Source organism: Saccostrea cucullata, unplaced genomic scaffold (genome assembly GCF_032062105.1).
Source record: "Saccostrea cucullata isolate Sc308-1 unplaced genomic scaffold, CSIRO_AGI_Scuc_v1 ctg9956, whole genome shotgun sequence".
NCBI lineage: Eukaryota > Metazoa > Mollusca > Bivalvia > Ostreida > Ostreidae > Saccostrea > Saccostrea cuccullata.
Window position 1 is genome coordinate 1 of NW_026924676.1, and position 13434 is coordinate 13434.

The following is a 13434-nucleotide window of genomic DNA, read 5'->3' on the forward strand; positions in this document are numbered from 1 at the left end:
CTCCGAGTCAGATGTGTCTAACTAAAACGTACACCGTTTTATAAACTATTGCAATGCATCAAAGCATTGATTTTACTCGTAATTCATATATTAAAAAAAATAAAGTCTTTGTGCTGAGAAGTCTACAACTGTTTTTCACAAATAAATGGTATTTTTTTGGAGCATCGTTCATCATCCCACTGGCCAGTATGAAGCAGTACAATACAGTCCTGGTTGAACAGGTTGTTAGGCTCATTACGATGCCAGTTTGAAAACTCAACTTTTTCTTTCGATCTACTCCAGATAAATTCACCCTCTGTATCGATGTCATTAGCTCCGATCCACGCAGGACAGGTGTTATCTCCACTACAGGCACCTGGAATTTCAAACCAGTAAAGAATTCATCGTAATTCGTCAAAATCATTGAAGCGTAGTAAAAGTATCATGCTTACACTTTTTTGGAAAATGAATTACATTTCTTACAAGTATACTGGTACATGTACTTTTTATAATTGCTACACAAGGTTATGATTTTTTAACTGTATAGCACGTTAGGGAAATGAAAAAAATAACAGCAATACTAGTTATCGTGTTTCAATCACAAACTTAGAAAATCCTGATATTATTTATTTTTTTATTATTCAATTTTATTTCTTTAAATATGTATCTTTAAGATATTAAAAAAACAAATAAATTATACCTATTGTACATGTAAATACAAATGTATGTATGCAAGAAAACAGCATAAATATTTATAAGAATATCAATTAAGCTAACAATTCTATCAATTTACTAAACACGTTCAGAACGAACATGTATATAGCGTATTCACGGAAAAAACGAAAATAGTCGGATTCCCCGGATTAATTCTCAACAACTCCTTGCAAAAAGTAATGGTTATAACGAATCATGAATATCGATACAGCGAACTGATTTTGAGTTTCTTAAAGGGAAAAAATTCAAATTTAAATCTTCAATAACGAACTTTTAAAGACCCCAAAAATTGATAATAGAACTGACTTTATTTCCTTAATTATTTATATAGAAAATTCAATTGATAATAAAACCTTTCTTATCCAAAGTATATTTTGTTTCTTTACTAAAATATCCTAGTAATACTTGATGAAAAACATGCATGTCGAATTGCAAATTAGCTATATATAATTATGCTTATTCGTTGCATGGATAAACGGAACAAGAATTCGATATCTGTGAGCCAATGCTAACTAGTTATACCCCGCTTTGTTGTGAATATACACTAACATGTAAATATACACAAGTTCAGTTACAGACAGACGAGCGTGCGGAAAAACAGGACGTTGCCATCGAATTTGTACAAATTTGTACAAAAAATGAATCCCACCATCTGGCATGCCTAAAAAAGAATGTGCTTAAATTTCAAGCATCTACGTTGAGCAGTGACTGAAAAACTGTGATAAAAATTTGTATGGTTCGGACAGACCCTGTGATAAACAGGAAGTTGGCATCAGATTCTGACTTTAAGACAAATAATTCACACAATATGACATGCTTCAGTGATGGGTGTGCTAAAATCTCCAGCATCTGTGATGAGTTGTTGCTGAGAAAATTGCGACGAAAATGTGTTATGCGGGGAACAGACAGATGTAAGGATAAATAGGAAGATAATATTAAATTCGTACAGAAATTTATCCTACCTCATGGCATGCCTTAACAAAGATTGTACTAAAATTTCAAGCATCTGCAATGAGTAGTTGATGAGAAAACTGCGTCCAGAAATCTGTTACAGACAGACAGACACACACACACTCACACAAACACATCCTCAGAGACATACAATGGTAAAACAGTATACCCACCTCACCTTCAGAGCGGGGGTATTATTACGGATCTAGCATGTTAAATTCAAAGGATCCAGAAACTTTGCTATATGAAAAAGTATTACCGTGCTTTACAGTATAAAACTTACTACTTTCAATGATCTGTAAGAAGGTCTTTTGAAGAAAATCATTTTCCTTTTTTTCGTTCACTTCTACCAGATAAGCATTTTTCTTTTCACATTTTTCCTGTAATGTTTTAGCAATCATTTAATCATAGCTGTTTATAGTAAAATGAATCGTACAAATATGAATAAAAAGCCTTTAAAGTTCTCAAGTTTGAGAGCTAAAAGCTGAGATCTTATACAATATAAAGTTTATCCGAACATAAAATTTTGAGATTAAAAAACTATGAAAATTTCAAGGAAGTTTCATTAAACTTTGTAAAACATGTGAAATTAATTGATTGTCGCATCAGCTTAAACTTACTCAAAAAAAAGAAAAGAATCCAATGCATTTACTATGTCTGTTTTCATTATCTTTTAACACTTGTTCATTAGTTGCATTTTCTTTGTAAAAACTGTACCTTGATGTTTATTCAAAGAATTGTTCCATGTCAGATATCAAGTTGATAGGATACCTTAATATTGTCTTTAAATACAATTTTTGGCGTATATAACTTTCACAAAAATGTTTGTACTATAACTAAATATGATTTGTCATTGATTTGAATTATACAGAATGAAAAAAAAGATTAGGTAAATAATTTTTGAGTTATTTTCTACATCAAATTGATCTTGGAAGGAAAATTAACTGAGGATATAGGTATTTAAAAACAAAACATTTCTCCTTTTTGGGTAAGTGTTTTGTCTAAAATCGTGTTTTCTTTTAAATACCGTAACCTTATTGTAGTTTCTGTTATTTGTTTACATACCTTGGCTTCTTGCCATGTAACACTTGTTTCGTATTTATAGTAACAATGATTTTCGAATTCACTCCAACCCTTATCACAGCCTGAAATAGAAACAATACAAATAATCAATTAGTGAAATAAATGAAATGTTTACAAATGAAGCTAATTAAATTTGATATTACGATCATTGATCATGACCGAGATTTATATTGTCAATCGGAATGCGTTTCCTTTTCTTGTATTTAAGCCTGTGAAAAAAAAAACGACTTTTATGTATATTCCTTATGCCTATTTTGTAACCCCCAAAGTTACGTATACACAAACACGTAAAATGTTGATGACCATGAACATTTGTCCCAAAGAATTTAAATAATTAAACAGAATATACTATAAAAACAGTGATTTTACATTCATATGACAGAACTCTTATTTTTGCACGCTGAACAAACAGATGTATTGTAAGACAGGAACTATGCAACGAATGAATGAATTGATATCCTTTTTTCGTTTATTGAGAATATAGATATGAATACATTATATATTTAGAGATAAGGAACAGTATTTGAGTTCAAAAGTTCATTCAAATAATATAAATCAGGAGCAGTGCAAACACGGATCTCTAAAAAATAGAGATGGGATCGGCTGCAGGTAACCAACTCCAGCTGAACCGCCGTATGTCCCTTGTCATGATCGGGAAATAACATAAAAACCTGTGGACAATTCGGAGTTGAAATAATGAAATTTAAAAAAAAAAAAACGTCAGTCAGCATTAGTAAATCAACGTACCTTTTTCGCAGATTAAATCAGTCCTCCATTTTCCGTTTGATTGGCATATGAACTGCTGTGACCCAGTTTGTTTATAGTTTTCTGCACATTTTATATGTATTCTCCTTTGGATTCCAATTCCATCCCACCTTTTTACGGCGTCAAGGGTTACATTTTCACTCCTAGGAACTCCACAGTCTTTGTAATTAGAAATAGCATAAGCTAATACTTGTACTTTTATTTGAAATTTAATTTTATTGTCAATTTAAGAAAACAAATTAAAAAACTGCTTCATTTATTTTATAGATGTCTAGCTATTTCAACATATCTCTCGCAGATGCGTGCCTTTTATCAATGAACAATTTCAAATATTTGAGCAAGCAGAAATTTTATATACTTATGAAAAAAAATGTTTTTGTGTTGTTCTGTTATGGCAATATCCTAGTTAAAACATTTGATAAAAAGTATCATATCACTGTGTGTTGCATAGTCAAATGAAAATTTCCATGCACCAATTTAAGCCGGGGTACATAAAGCATGACGTCACAATGCATACTCTCTCTATGATAAAAACCAAATAACATGACCTCACGATGCATTGAAGTACAATACGTAGTTATCTTATCGATATATTGAGACACATTTGATAAGACTGCTGTTTACAAAGGATATTTATGGAAAAAAGGAAATAAATTCCTTATCTACGTACAATTAAGGATGTATGGGTATTTAACCCGGGTTGTATTTCGGCTTTCGGTCGAATAAAACTCGGGGTAAATCCCCGTAAGTCCTTGATTAAACCAGGATATTATTCGAATTAGCTCAAGAAACAAACACATTCTACATTTTCTTACACAGTCACAATAAAAGTCCTAGATAAACATTTATATACACATGTACATGCAGCTAGCCACATTGGTAAAGAGAAAGAGAATTTTTAAGCTCTTACCTGACAAAATGCACTTAAATTCCCCGAACGGAAGCTGCTGACATGTTTGGTTGTCATTACAGTTTGCCTTCGAGCAAGGTCCAATGAGTTCCTAAATATAAAAGCAGAAACACTTTGTCTATCTATATCATACTCACAATTTCATTAATTATCGCTTTGTCCATAACTAAATGTAGTTAATCTTTCTATTAAAACAAACCATGTATAAAGGGAAATTTTCGCCCCTTTCAGCTAAGACCCTAAAAAAACTCTGCATGTTTATATTAAAATTATATGATTTAGTCTGTCCTCCATGATTTTCTCCTCATTTATTTCATTATTGATATTATTAGATGCATCACGTGTTTTTTTTTCTTTTTCTCCAATTTCATTTTATGATTATCTATATCATATACGTATACCTCTGACCTGAATATATAGGCTGTAAATATTTTTCACTGTCCTTATGTACCATGTTTTTTTAAATTTTTTTGAGTGAATAGATTAACTTGAACTTAATCGTCCTACTTACAGGTGGGCGAATTTAAAATGGGCGACTTGAAAAATTAGAGTATAATTTCTTAAATAGAACTGTGATTGGGCGAATTTGAAAGTGGACAAAATTATTTGCAATAGTTAATGTGCGAAAATTACACAGAGCAAATACAATCCCGCACACAGTATATGAAAAGCATCAGCAACATTAAAGATAAATAAATCAATAAATAAAACGTCATTATTCCTGAAAAAAAAATATTTTCCTAGTTTATGTTATATGTGTGGGAAAAAGTTGTTGAATTGTTTGTGTTCTGTAAGAAATCTTAATAAATAAGACAATATTTTTTTGTAAAGTAGCGTTTACCTTTTGAAAACACTAATAATAGATAAAATTAAGAAATATTTAGGAGTTACTCTTTTTTTTCTTTTTTAATATTAATGAGTCGATGGTAAGGTTAACTGATGCAGACCCAAAATCATGTAATAAAAATCAATAACTATGTACTACGTACTAAGTTTCGGTGAACAAGTAGTAAATGTAAGAAAAGTTTGGATTATATATACATATGCATGCATCCTTTACTTTCTAAATTCATTCAATGAAGTTCTACTAGAATTTAAATCGGAAACAAGGAGATCATATCATTTTTATTCATAGTAGAGAAATCTGATTAAGATGACAAAAAATGATCATTTCCGTCAGAGCAGAGAGGCGAACAGAGTTAAAATTTTGTTTAGCTCTGAGGAAAACTTCTTAAAAACTATCCTGAAGTCTTTAGACATATAATATACTAATATACACACATTATCTCTCATAGTTACAGATAGCTTACTTTGTTCCAATCCTCTATGTCGCTGTAAATCCAACCAGAACCTTGCACATACATAAATGACGCTGTATTCCTGCTCTCATAGTTAATTTCACAATAATTAGCCCCTTTGTAATAACTTATTGACTTGCACCTCTTTCTTTTGAGGCATTCTTCCACACAGTTTAAAATACTGAAATCTACGAAGGAAGTGATCATCCTTCTATCTAATCTATATCCATATTGCAGTTTGGAATAACTTATCTCAAGGCTGCCAGAACAGAAAAATATATTGACGGATAATATCCAAAATATGAAAATAGGCTTAGATAAAACACGGGACATCAACATTATTCTCTAAATGATTATTCAGTGTGAATCCGTATCCTTCAACTTTGAATAAGTGATAATGATTCAAATATTTGATGCCACCGCAATCCTAAACAAAGTTATTCTATGAATTCCTATCATCTTGTTTATTCAAAAAGCCATATCATTAATATTGCATGTCATTTCATACAAAGATAACAATGAATGAGTAGTGGGTTTTTAAAACGAAAGAAATTCTAAATAAAATAAATGAAGTGTATATTCGATCCAAAAATATCTAAAAACATTACAAACATTAGAAAAGTGTATAAAACACGGACTCCTCTGAATTCCATGTTCTCCTTTCCTTATGTCATTGCTTTACATTGTTTACGCGAGTCGACGTACAAATAACGAGGCCCGATCTACTTGATCTGCGCACAGGTTTTAACACAGCGTCGATTCAGGCACGTCACAGTGCCCTTGATTGCCGTCACAATTCAAAAAAATAACGTCATAATTAAAATGACGTCAAATGGCGTTAAAATGTTTCGCTGATCTTGCTTACCTGGTAGCTCTATAGACTGTGCATGTTGAAAGCTGACTTTTTCTGGCATTTCTACCATTTACATGTTTTAATTTTTTTAAATTATTAATCAACTGTAGAACATAATTTACTTTGAGGTATCCACTTCGTGGTACAGATTCATTCATTTTATCTTGTATTATTTCAATTAGTGAGTTAGAAAAAGCAAGCAAACACTGCAACCAAATGTAAACGAGTTTAGTCTTTCTCATCAACATATTAAAGACTTTATACACACCCCTTTTTACTGAGGACTTAAATATGCATGGATTAGCTTGATTTCAAAAATACATGTAAGTTTCTGAATCATTCAAATGCAACCACCAAAATATCTTATTTTTCTATATAATACATGATAGTAAAATCCGTAATTTTGTCCCCTTTCCCCCCCCCTTTTTTTTCCACGTAAAACAAAGTCGTGTGTTAAGAAAAAAAATAAAGCATGGAGAGAGAAATATTTCTTATTGTAAGAATTATTTAATTTTTAGAAACTAATACGGTGTTATAATTATTCGAACCCCATGAGACTAATAAAAATATCTAGTTGGATAAATTAAGTCCTATTTTTGTGTTTTGATAGGTTCCCTTTTTACTGCACTGAAGTCTTCCTCCAATTTCCTTTTCAATTTTTAAAGAGGAATGAACATCGCATGATGTATGTGAAAAACAAAAAAATATCAAAATTGTCAATTACTTTGTTTATTGGGGAGTTTTAGTATGTAATTATGTATAAATATATACACGAAAAATGATCCATACCTTGAAAGTGCCCTATTTAACTACAATAAAGGCAAGGTAACAAAATTTTATTTTAATTTTTCTTAACATAATACATACAAAAATGTTTCTAAGATTTAAAGTTCTTGTCATTCTGCTTTTGTAATTTTCAATTAGATTGGGCCTCGTTAAGTGATATTTTCCTCCTTAGATGAAGTTGATCTCAAATTCAATATAAATAGTCAAACGCATCAATGAACAAAATATGTTCAGGAAAACCAATGGCTTAAAGCATTCATATTTTATATTTAGATAAAAACTGTCTTTAGTTTTAAAAACATCAGACACTTTTTATAATCATTTATGTATAAGAGATATATTTGACTTTGATGAAATATTTCCCTATACACTGTTTCTGAACTAATTTTTTCTAACTATATAATATTTCTACCATTCAAATTTTAAAAATCAATGTTTGAGTATTTAAAGGATGTACCGATTTAAGGAAATCTACTAGTTGGGTACAGTCCACTAATTGTTTTTCCATAGGCGACAATGTTAACGTTTCTTCTCATAGCGATGTCCTTAATTTTCGTTTAGAAGTGAGTGACCCCTCAAATCAAAGCACATCAACTGGTCTTTCCTTGGTTAAAATCTCGAGCTGGCATGTCAGATTCGTTTTCCGGCAAAATGCGTCTGTCTGCGGGAACTTCTAAAAATTAAAGTGAAAGTAGGGGAATTTCAGAATTCTAACTGGCGTTATAATACACAAAATAATTCGGCTGATCTTCTTGATAAATTACATTTTCCAAGCTTTATTGGTAGGAAAGATACTCCTTATCAACAAGTGTGAGGCTCAGTTTAGTACATCTGCCCAATTTTTTTTATGCAAGTCTGCAAATTAAGGAACTTGTAATTTTTTCTGCACTACTTTCTTCTCCTACCGATTCTAAAAATAATTAGTGGGATGTACCCAATTTATTTCAAAAAGCAGAACTCATTTTTGAAAGCTCCTAAGCAAGATATGATCAGTTGAATAATCAAGAAATATTTAAATGATTTTTCTGTTTTTTAATACATATACAGCTCCAAATTTCAATATCAAGAGTTAAATCAGCAAGCATCGAACATTGAATGGAAAGTCAAAATTTTATTTTTTCAAAAGCCTTTGGTATATAAAAAGATGTTGTACTACCTAATGTTTAAGCACAATTAAAAATATTTTAGAGGTGTTAAGGGACTGGTATGCAAGGAAATCCATTGCCTTAGCAACAGTTTCATAAATACTTATGAAAAAAAATGATTTTTAGCCATTTTCCATGTATGTGTTCTCTGAACGTGATAAGTTAAGATATTTTGATTACTTTATTTGTTGAAATATTGGATTGCCTTATTCTCCAAAAACAGGAAAAGCAAAATTTCTTTGGTGATATTGTTGTCATGGCAACGGGAAAAATCTTTTAAAAACGTCGTTAGAACATATTTCTCACCTTTGCATGCTCCAGTTGAATGTAGTTTACAAGTTGAGCTAAAAATGAAAGTGGCGTAACCTTGACAAACACGAATGCAACGAAACGGTAGATACAACCTCTGTTTGTATATCGTGCATTTTTTTCTTGCAGTTTAATTGTCATTCTCATAATTTTCATGTTTTTCTCTGTATGCTACAGATATCTTAAAAGAAAGACATGATTTTGACTCATTGTGTCCTTTTAATATAAGAAATAAATCCTCCTATCACACATGTACGAAGGAAGAGGTTTTTTTTTATCCCCTTGCAACGGAGTTAGAGAGAAAGGGTAACCCAATTGTGTGTGTTCATTTGTGGTTTAATAAGTTCTGTGCAAATCGGTGTATATTGGTCAACATGTTTGTTAAACGTGGTTAAAAAACTGATTATCATATTTCGGTAATAAACTTTCTAAAAAATCAAAGTACTGAAAGTACTGAAAAGCGGTTAGCATGCTTTCATGGAATTTGACTGTACAGTGTAGAATAACAAAAAATGCCTTCAGTGATGATATTAAAGTAAGCATGCATATCTTTGTCCAATGTCATCAGCGAAGAAGCAGACACACTGACTTTTGTAGTACTTAACTAAATGGAAAAAACCAATAACATCCTAGACTGATGTCACAAATGTATGTTTCAAAATATCAACCTGAGATTTTCAGTTTGAAAGACAAGCAGTTCAATTTCAAAAATTTATTCCCAATTGTCTTCATTGGTGGCGTCCAAATGTGCTCAGAACGAAAAAAAATGTTGATGTTGCAAATTTAATTGTCTTTCATGCACTATTGACTCTGAAATTAGGTAACTGTAAAGCCTACTCAAAAAGAGAATAAAACAAGTAGAGTTTTTCAAAAAAGCTTACCGTCTTTAGCAACAATTTTAAATAGTAAACAGATCTATACTTCTTTTGAATTTCTTGATTTTGTATTTCTAAATAAGCTTTTTACGGGCATCAGCCCTACCACGGTTGTCGCTCGGTCATCTCCGTAAACGATGACTGGCCGAGAGCTTTCGGCAAACCTCGGCTGATTCCCATTCACTCTTCAAACAAGAAAGGGGAAAAGAATAATAACAAATTGTAAAGCCTGCAAGCAATAACTATCAAAATTTTATTTATAATGAAATTTAAGAGACCTTTTTCTTTATCGCTATAAAACACTTTTATCACTATAAAACAGTAAAAACGCTATGTTATTAAGAATTAATTACTGCTGATTTTGTTGTTCGTTTTGTCATTTTTTTCAGATTGGAATTGTACGAAAAATATATCATCAGAAAGTTATCTCCCTTGCCTTGAACAGCGTTTCAACCAATGAAATAATTGAAAATTTTCTCATCATGCAATTTCTACCAATCACAAAAGAGAGGAAGTGCATAGTCCGACGACTGTAAAAAAAACTTCAACTATACAATACCGTCTTCCAAAGAAGACGGTAATGATAATTCAAATTCTTAAGATTAATTTATTTGGAGTTCTGTAAATAGATCTTCAGCTGGCTAGTCTGAGAAAAACGGATGGACGAGCAGAGAATTTGTAAATTAATTTAATTTCAGAGGGCTTCAATTTCGTAGTCTCACTGCGGGTCAGCAGGTGTGACCTGTTATTGGGGATGCTTACTTCTCCTAGGCACCGGAACTTTTAAGGATCCGTTTTTCATTTGAGACCGATCACTATTCATTCTGTATTTTGATACAGATACTGAGTACATCTGTTTATTAATATTATGAACTATTTCTCTCACAGGAAGAAAGACAAGTAAATAAGATAATAAAGTTTTAAGAAATGTACACTGTTGACTTTAAATACAATAAATGTTCGAATTAGTAAATGGTACATGACAATAATTCAAAAAAGAGTCTTGTAAGCACGATATATATAAACGAACATATACTGAGTATTTGGCAAATATTTAAATAATGTGAGGTTTATAATCGTTTGTAATGATTAGACTGAGTACAGAATTTATCTCTGGAAACAAAGCTTTCATCATCTTTTAAATAATTTCAATTGAGAAAAAAAAAGGAGAAGAAAACAAAAGTTTCATTATGGAAGTAATCTATAACTGTATACAGCTTACAGATGCAGGGTTCTCCATGAGCTGTTTTACTGTGTTGCTCTCGACACAGCAAAATTTTCTACGACACAGTAACGATTAAAATTTTATGCATGCGACACATTTTTAAGGAACTCGTAAGAATATCATCCTTTCCTGAAGTTTCCCTATTTTTTCCTTTGCAATTCGGTAATTTGATAAAAAAAAATGACAAAAAAGTACAACAAACTTACTTTCAAAAGTGGTAATTAGTTTGATTGTATCGATCAGAATTTCCCCTGCTTTTCATAGCACGTGTTTTTACTTTTATTAATATGTATGACGAAAATATTTGTACATCGAAATAGTGATTTATTTTAAAAAGTGTGCGCATAGGTTCCCATATAAGTTAAATGAAAAGTAATTCAGTTGCGAATTTGATCTCGAAAATAGCGCAAAAATTTAGTGCTTTGCGTAAACTCTGCAATTAACACAGTAAAATTTCAAATGATGGAGAACCCTGCAGATGTATTCAGTTTTTTCATATATAAAGCTTTCTTCATGTACTAGTATTACTTAAGTTAATTAAAGGGATGGCTAAATATTTTGGCAATTCGATCAAATATTTATTGTTCATGAGGGGTGCCTTATAATTCATCACAGGCACCTGAATTTTTATCAGTAAGTCTCTAAATTAGCCAAATATCGAAACATTCTACCCCTCTATGTACAGTTTAGATACACAAGGTGTGCAACGCCATTTTGAGCCCCTGTTCAATTCAGGCTTCAATTTAACACATAAATCGGATATGCCTACTGGTTTTCGTGTAGCATTGGGTTCAAATATAATATTTCTCGCTATATATTTCTTCCTTAAGTTTAAATCCAACGCGTTGATAATGTTATCAGCTAAACTTCATGCTGACTTCAAATTTCGTCACAGGGCCCGATCGCCATCAGCTGACGTCACGGAAATTTAATCTCGACACCAAATGCTCTTATACATAAAATTTTAAAATACAATTATAAATTTATTTCATTGACAAACAAAATCAGATAAAAATAAAAAACCGAAAGATTATGTTGTTTTGATAGTCTTGATTTTATTTAACATATGTTATATGTGTTAGAAACAAATCATTGGTAGAGGCTTTGTTGAAGTTTCTGTTGTCGATAGGTAGCGCCTTATGGAGGTTTCCGGTTGCCGACACATGCCATATAGCGGCTAGCGAAGCTAACCGCTTAAAAATGGAGTTATATTTCTGAAAGCAACAATTTTCCTTTCCTCTGAGCAAAATTTGCTTGCAAATTACCATTCTTGTTGTAAATTTTAGGGGAGAGGACTTTGTCCCAAATGGCACCTTAAATCAAAAGCAGTTCAGGACCATTTTATTTACATCCAAGCCAATCATGCCAGCAGCTATTCATATGCACCACACTTCTGATCAGTTGATCTTTTAAAGTAACAAAAATGTGTTGTTAACAATTGATCTTTTACCACATTTATTGGGGATAAATTTGCTAAGGATCAAAGTCAGTCTATTTTCTTGATTTTTCTCAAACTTTCTTTGTATTTAAATATGCAATTATTCGTTTGTTTTTTTTTTAATCTGAAAGTATATTAATATATACTGTATACTTACAACAATCAATTGAGGTATTACATGTATATACTTAAGATGGACTACAAAAAAGTATTGACAAATACTAACAATGAAAATAACAATTTATTAATATAAATAAAATGTACTTTGTATGAAAGAAAGACTGAGAAATATGTTTGATGTTTTTAGAACTGTTTTATCAGAAAAGGATTTCAAAGGCTTTATCAATAGATTTATAATACATATTTACACATAAAGGCCTTTCTTTGATTATTTGCTTTACGCAGGAGAGCTGATCTTCAGTTCAGAAGGCAAATGTTACTTTAATTGACTAGAATTCATATTAAAAGAGGAAAACACTGATATGTTAAGAAAATGAAAACATATTTAGGGAATAATGTTAAGTTTGCCTACTCATTTTAGGCATCTGAAAAGCCTGGAATTCCCAGGGTGTCCATTTTTTTTGCTCTTTTCATACATGTTTTATGTTTATAATTTCTTTAGATCGATCACCGTTTGTTTATCTTCACCTTTAACTGTGCATTATATTAAGTTTATCATTCCTTTTGATACCCGCTGCGAATTCGTTTTCTTTGTTTTTTGTTAGTTTATCATGCAAGATTTATGAAAGGACTTTCTGTATTAAAAATAAATATGATATAAATCTTTAGAAAAAAACCTTTTGATCACGTCGCATGGCATCAAATACTAGTATTTGAATCAATATCTTGTTTTGTTTTTAAAATTAAAGGATACAGTTACACACCCAGTAAACATTTAGAGAAACATGTTGATTTCTTGTAATATACCCAAAGGTATTTACAATTTTTTTTAATATATTAATTAAGAAATTAAATCCCCGTTTTCCTGAATGTTGCAGAATAATCTCTCAGGTTGAGAAATGTTGTTTGAAAGGTAAAAGCCGAGGCCTTAGCCGGACGTTTATATTTCAAACAACATTTCAGGAACGAGGAGGTTATTCTGC

The 13434-nt window shown here is 31.2% G+C and overlaps 1 long non-coding RNA gene across 1 annotated transcript; it reads right to left on the reverse strand.

Annotated features, from left to right (window-relative positions):
* Nucleotides 1–313: 313 nt before the first annotated feature.
* On the reverse strand, nucleotides 314–4518 carry LOC134267017 (uncharacterized). Its single transcript, XR_009992077.1, has 5 exons — nucleotides 4403–4518; nucleotides 3475–3651; nucleotides 2710–2789; nucleotides 1928–2024; nucleotides 314–355 (listed from the first exon to the last, which is right to left on the reverse strand). It is a non-coding gene; the product is annotated as an uncharacterized LOC134267017 (long non-coding RNA).
* Nucleotides 4519–13434: the final 8916 nt, after the last annotated feature.